Source organism: Euprymna scolopes, chromosome 36 (genome assembly GCF_053919585.1).
Source record: "Euprymna scolopes isolate OS-2025 chromosome 36, ASM5391958v1, whole genome shotgun sequence".
NCBI classification, from domain to species: domain Eukaryota; kingdom Metazoa; phylum Mollusca; class Cephalopoda; order Sepiida; family Sepiolidae; genus Euprymna; species Euprymna scolopes.
In genome coordinates, this window is record NC_136517.1 from 97,072,409 (window position 1) to 97,079,908 (window position 7,500).

At 30.8% G+C, this 7,500-nt stretch overlaps 1 protein-coding gene across 1 annotated transcript in view; it reads right to left on the reverse strand.

The window, feature by feature from the left end:
- The window catches only part of LOC145260694 (prospero homeobox protein 1-like), a 164,153-nt gene that overhangs the window by 85,254 nt on the left and 71,399 nt on the right, over positions 1 to 7,500 (reverse strand). The gene's annotated exons all lie outside the window — the stretch shown is intronic.

The following is a 7,500-nucleotide window of genomic DNA, read 5'->3' on the forward strand; positions in this document are numbered from 1 at the left end:
CACTTTTTATAGATATATAGATATAGCAGTTAAGCTACACGTAATATTCTGTATTTCATCTATATAGCGAATCGTCATTCTAGCCTGACAATTCCCCATGGGAATTAAACGTAGAAGGTTCTATGTGGCTTTATTTTCATACATTTTCATATAGGTTGAGAAGTGTCCTAACACATATTCGTTCATATGTTCAACGGATTTTTTATCTACAGACTTGAAATTTCGTACGTAGGATGTTTAGATATCTAAAAACACTCATCGGGTTATTTTTATCTGTTTGTTTACTGTTTCACGAATGTGTATGCGTGATTGGTTCACATGACAGATTCATGATGTTTAAAATAAGTAGGTTTGAAAACACTTTTAAAGAACGTGTCAAGCCGGCATAATGGTTATCGTACTTGACTTACTGTCTTATGGTTTTGGTTTCGATCTTAGCTCAAATATTTATTTTTTATTTTTTTTTTTTTTTACTTACAAGAAGTGAACTGTTTAGAAAAAAACAAAATATTTGCATCAACCTGTCTCCGTTTCTGTATGAATTAAAATATAATATTTATGCGTATTTTACGACCGAGCAAAGCCGAGCGGCCTGCTTGTATTTCTAAAAATTACGATTTAGATCTACTCATGTATTGAACACTTATCACGTGTGTGTGTATATATATATATATATATATATATATATATATATATATATATATATATATATATACACATACGGTACTGTTTCGCTGTTTCACAGCTCATCAGTGCGGCTAGACAGGCAACTACCTCAAGCCAGGATTGAAACCCGACCGTCTGTACGACAGAAAGCTGAACGTCTGTGTGCGTGTCTGGTCACGAATAGGCTTCTATATGGTTGACTATTATAGAAAACTGATCACATATGATAGAAGATGTATGGAGACACAGTAATGGGAATGTTTGATCTGGCATAATGAGGATTCATTAAAATTGTGGGATCTGCGTACGCGCCAGGTCCACAAAGTATGGAAATAAAAAATTTAAAAATTAAATAAAAACGTTTACAAGTGTTTTTGATATAGATGTACATAATAATACTTTGATAAGTATGTTTTAACTTAAATAGGAATGGTATAATGAAATGACGAATATTGGCTGAAGAGAGCTCGATAAGGATACCTTAAACGGGCCTTATTATCGGGCTTGAAACCGACGGTACCAATGACCTGTCTCAACTAACAACTTTCTGTACACAAAATATATATATATATATATATATATATATATATATATATATAATCCTTTTCGATTATTTTGGACCATCTTCCAATTACTTGATTTCCTTGGATTTTACTTGTGTAAATGGAAACTCAAAAAAAATGTTCAATTAACGTTCTTGGAGTTATATTTTTGGATTTTACCGTCATTGCATTATTTACCTTTCACCAGACTATCCATTCCCGTGCAATCACCTTTTTCTTCACCATATTCCCTCTGCTTAACTTTTTTGTTATCAAGTAAGATCTTTGACTTACTTGTAGTTTCATCAAATACTTTTGTATGCAAAATCTGAATCGAAACTTTAAGTATTTACTTCAAAAGTGCTCAATACGTAGGTAGAGCTAGTTAGTAATTTATAAAATATATATGGCGATTAAGCTACACTGAATATTCTGCGTTTCATCCAACTATAGGATTCGTCAGGCTTATGCGCATAAGCCTGACGAATCCTATAGTTGGATGAAACGCAGAATATTCAGTGTAGCTTAATCGCCATATATATTTTATAAATTACTATATATATATATATATATTAATGAGTTGTTTTCATAGATATCAATTTATATTGATTTTGCGAGAAAAAAAAAAGCAATAAATCAATCAATCCTTAAAACCCGAAACAAATGTGTGTTCGAAACTTTAACTCAATAATAAAGGCGGGTCAATTTCCTTGAATAAATTTCGAATTAAAATACCGACTTAATGAACGCTTAGTTAAACAGATTTATTCGGGGGGGGGGGGGCAATAATTTTTTTTTTTTTTTACCGTTTTGCTTTGTTGAAGAAAAAAAAAGATAGGGCGGAGGAAAATGAGATTGAAATAAAAATACATCATGTTTAGATTTTTTTTCTTTTTCTTCGGCGCCATATTTTTTTTGATGCAGAAAGAAAGGAAGTAAAAAACTATAACGAAGGCGATGTGTAAAAATGCCCCCCCCCCTGAAACATTTATGAAAACCGTTATAAATATGAAAGCAGCCTTGCTGAATAATTAGAAGACGAAAGTCTAGAGGTAAATACGGGGAAAGGAAACCAACAATAGAGAAGGAAATGAATTTTAAAAACTCGGCGAATTTCATTAGACAATTAACCAATGAATACTAGAGTTGATTACCCTGACATTATGGTGATCAAATACACGACAGAGATATTGAAGACGAGGGTAGTAAAGAAGGCTATCAGAAAGAGATCAATGCCGAGTTTTATAATCAATCAACTTCGATCAGCAAAATCAGTTCGGTTTTTTGCAAATGCTTACGAATCAGATTTTACTTAAATCTCCAAACACCCTTACTCTCCTAAACTCCTTGCTCTCCTAAACACCCTTGCTCTCCTAAACACCCTTACTCTCCTAAACTCCTTACTCTCCTAAACTCCTTACTCTCCTAAACTCCTTACTCTCCTAAACACCCTTACTCTCCTAAACTCCTTGCTCTCCTAAACACCCTTGCTCTCCTAAACTCCCTTGCTCTCCTAAACTCCTTACTCTCCTAAACTCCTTACTCTCCTAAACTCCTTGCTCTCCCAAACACCCTTACTCTCCTAAACTCCTTGCTCTCCTAAACACCCTTGCTCTCCTAAACTCCTTGCCTTCCTAAACACCAATGCTTTCCTAAACACCTTACTCTCCTAAACTCCTTGCTCTCCTAAACAATAAGATAAGAAATTAAAAATTAATAATAATATAGGAAATTAAAAATTCATTAGGTATTATTCATTTAAAATTAAGAGCGCGCTTAAAAAATGTCTACGATAATTGAAAAGCCTAGATGGAAAATAATATAACCACCGAATTTGACCTTATGTCGTGTTTATCTAACAACGAACCTCGAATTTTCACCCTAAATGATTTCAAATTTAATAATATTTATTAAAAATAATATATAAACGAAATTTATTCTTATAGAAGGCAGAACAATGCAGAAATGTAACGGATAGACGAACACTGGAGCAACTTAAGATATAATGATGCAACCGGTCATGCAGTGTCACTTTATTGAGTCAATACATATATATGTGTGTGTGTGTGTGTGTGTGTGTGTGTGTGTGTGTGTGTGTGTGTGTGTGTGCCTGTGCGCCACATATATAACTTTCTACATGTAATGTTCTTATATTCTTACTCGAGTCAGGTGGTCACGTGGCATATCGATGATGCTATATATTTCGAGAAGTCATCCCACTCGTCAAGCGTGTGTTTGACTTTCAAGCGTGCATGGTGATGAATTGCCCAAACATCAAAACGACTCGCTCTTATCTTAATCCATAATACAATCTAGTTTTTTTTTAAATACTGTGTATATAGAATAGAACAGAGTCGCAAACACAGCTAATTATATGCTTAATTTTCATAACTATATTAAAACAATTCATAATAAATTAATGTTTTGTGTTATTCATTTGTAATTTTATTGTCCCAATTTTATATATATGTGTGTGTGTGTCATTTTCAAGTTTAATATCAACACATTTTTATTAGACCGTCCTTTTGAATAATCGAATTTATGGACAATCATTGTTACCAATCCTGGCGTTGTTACTTCACTGTCTTGATTTACAAACGCATTAACGCTTATCCTCGAGTGGCCTATCGGCCTTGATAAGTTGTGCCCACTTAATACGTTAATAAAAAAATAAAAACAAGCCTAACACTTTCTGGGTTTGATTTTTCTATTATATCTATAAAAGTGAGAATGTGAGGACACTTCTCAACCTATATAATAAACAAATTTTTACCTACATACTTGAAATTTGGTATATTGGGCATTCAGACATGTGAAAAAGTTTTTCATCTTTTTTCATCCGGAAAAAAGGCTGCTAAGGGGTTAATTAAGAAAATTGGTACGTGGGGGGGGAAATCATCGGATTTTTATCTGTTTGTCAATTGTTTCACGAATGCGCATGCGTGAATGGTTCACATGACAGATTCCTTATGTTAAGAATAAGTAGATTTGAAAAAATTTAAAATGATCGTGTCAAACTTGCTTAATGGTTATCGTACTCCACTCACTATGTTTAGTTTTGGTTTTAATCATAGTTCGAGTATTTTTTTTTTTTTTTTTTTTTTACTTACAAGAAGTGAACTGTTTAGGAAAAAAAACATAATACTCGCATGCACATGTTTCAGTTTCTTTCCGTTTTCTTTTATTTCATTTTTTATTTTTAAGGAATTTAACGTTACGTTTAATACCGGGAAACGCCGCATACATCTTCTAGCCGGTTATAATTTTAAAATATCTCGATATTACGAGGTTTCTGGGTTGATCTAAACATTTTCTTTTAAATAAAGTGTATTAGCGTTCGTTATTTTTTATCCCGTGTAGCAAGTATTGTTTTGATAGACATGTTTCTGTGGAATGAACTGGATTTCAACCTGGCACACTTAGGTTGTCAATCCATGTCGTTAACCACTTAGCCATCGATACCTTCTAGTAGTAACGTGTAGCAACATTCGTTGTGACATGGTTCAACAGTAACTTGGTACATCAGCTCAAATGCTATTCAGATTTAACTTTGAAAATCTGACAAAACAACGTTATAGGTTAGAACAGAACCGATGCATTTTCTGAAAACTTCTGACAATCAGTAAATGTTCATGGCAAAGGTTAGGGTGCGAATTTATTTATAGGAAAAGTTCAATATTTAAAAAGCTTTGATTTCCTATAAAATAAAATTTCGTTATTTTCGTAGAAGAAAAGCGAACTTTTGTCGTCAATTAATCCTTCATTAATTAATTAATTATAATTAAGTAAAGATTTAAAATATTGACCCATTTTTTTTTGTCAATAATTTTTTAACTCAAAATCACAATAATGGCTGATCGATAAAATATTTTTGTAAACCAAATGATCAAAGTGTACTATATGTTCTAATATTAGACTTCATCTTTTCTGTCCTCGGTCAGTGAATACGAATTCCATCTAGTCTGAGATTACTTTTTTTTTAAATTATTTTGCAGTGGAGCTAGATTTTTTTCGAGATTAAAAGCTGACCTTGTGTCAAATTCTGTTTTCGTGGGTAAAGAAGAATTGTATAATATTTATTGTTAATTCTTTTCGCAAAGAGAATTTCTACTATTATATAAAAGTCACTTTGTGTGTGTGTGTGTGAGAGAGAGAGAGAGAGAGAGAAAGAGAGAGTTCCTCATAGGTTCTGAAACGGATGAGTTTATATTTTGCAAATTTCACACAAAGGTAATTTGTATGTCTGCCAGTGTTCTCAGATATGCTTTGTATAGAAATTCATCCGATAAGTATCGAAAATCGAAAAAATCCGATCTTAATAATAGTCTTTGTTTCTTATAGATAAAAAACGAATTTTTACAAGGGAATATTTTATGTTACACCGGCATGATATTCCCCTGTAAAATATTCGCCTGTAAAAATTATTTTTATCTATAAAAGAACAAAGACTATTTTTAAGATCGTAAAGACCAAATATCAGCTGACGTGACGGAATTTGATTTTTTTTTTTATTATTACTATTTTTTTTATTTTTTTTTATATTTATTTATTTATTTATTCATTGCGAATTTGTCCATCGGGCAAATTATTCCTTGTAATACATAACAGTCAATAGAGGATTGGTTCTATAATAAGCAGGCGACTCGAAGTCCGCAGCAAACGGTGTCCGATGAAATTTCGCATTGATATAAAAATGTTTTGCTTACTAAATCAAACTTCCTATTTTAGTAAAAATAAGTAATCAAATTCGGGGGAAAAAAAGATAAAAACTTTATTCTTAAAAATATCTTTTACAAAAATGAGTAATTCTTTATTAATTTTTGCATGAAATAAAAAAAGGAAATATTGTTTCTGTTTTTCATTATAAAAATATATTACTTTATAGATATATTTATTGATTTCTATATTTTTTAGAAAAATAGAATAAAATGTTTGTTTTTTTTTAGAAAAATAGTTAAAAACATTTTTCTATATGTCCTTTTAGTTGTTGTTTAATAAAATCTATTCTTTTTTTTTACCGCTTATCAAAGCCCAAAGGCAACGGGAGGATAAAAGTCAATGCATGTCACATCAACAGTGTGACAACTCCGTGATGATTGGTAATGATGTTGTAATTGAGCAGAATTTGACTATTTAAGAAAGTGAATTCATAAAAACATCTTTACATTGGACTTGAAAATGATCATATTATAGTCTGTCAGTTAAGCCGCCATTGTAAATTATAAGGACGCACACACACACAAACACCCACACATACCCACGCACATATACTTTCAAATCGAGGATGTGCAAAACAGCAAATGAACTTACCTTCGCCACTCATCCAATACATTAATTTCATTACAAAATATATTATTCCACCGAAATGCATTTCGATTCATTCGTACCAGACATTATATTATTTTATCAAATTCGCCCAAATCTCAACACACATAAATATATACACATACTGCAGCCAAAATACACACACACACACACACACACACACACACACACACACACACACATATTAGCAGCAAGTCACTATTCAAGCATGTCTGATTGAACATGGCGGAGTTATTCTTTTTTCCGATCTTTCTGGGTGTCTTTTACATTTGCCGAGCGATCTTTTTAATTTCGACAGACATGTTATATAAAATGGCACCCAAAAGGTGTGTTTCGGTCATATTCTTCTATAGAACTTCTGTCGATGCATCTGATTATCATCAGGAGCGATTGTTGTTGTTTTTCTTTTCCTTTGAAGCTTGGTGTATTTATAATTTTATTATATATATATATATATACACATTATATATATATACACACACACATTATATATATATATATATATACACATTATATATATATATATACACACACATTATATATATATATACACACACATTATATATATATATATATATACACATTATATATATATACATATACACATTATATATATACATATACACATTATATATATACACACACATTATATATATACACACATTATATATATATACATATACACATTATATATATATACATATACACATTATATATATATACACATTATATATATACACACATTATATATATACACATTATATATATACACACATTATATATATACACACATTATATATATACACACATTATATATATACACACATTATATATATATATATATATACACACATTATATATATATACACATTATATATATATATACACATTATATATATACACATTATATATATACACATTATATATATATACACATACACACATTATACATATATATATATATACA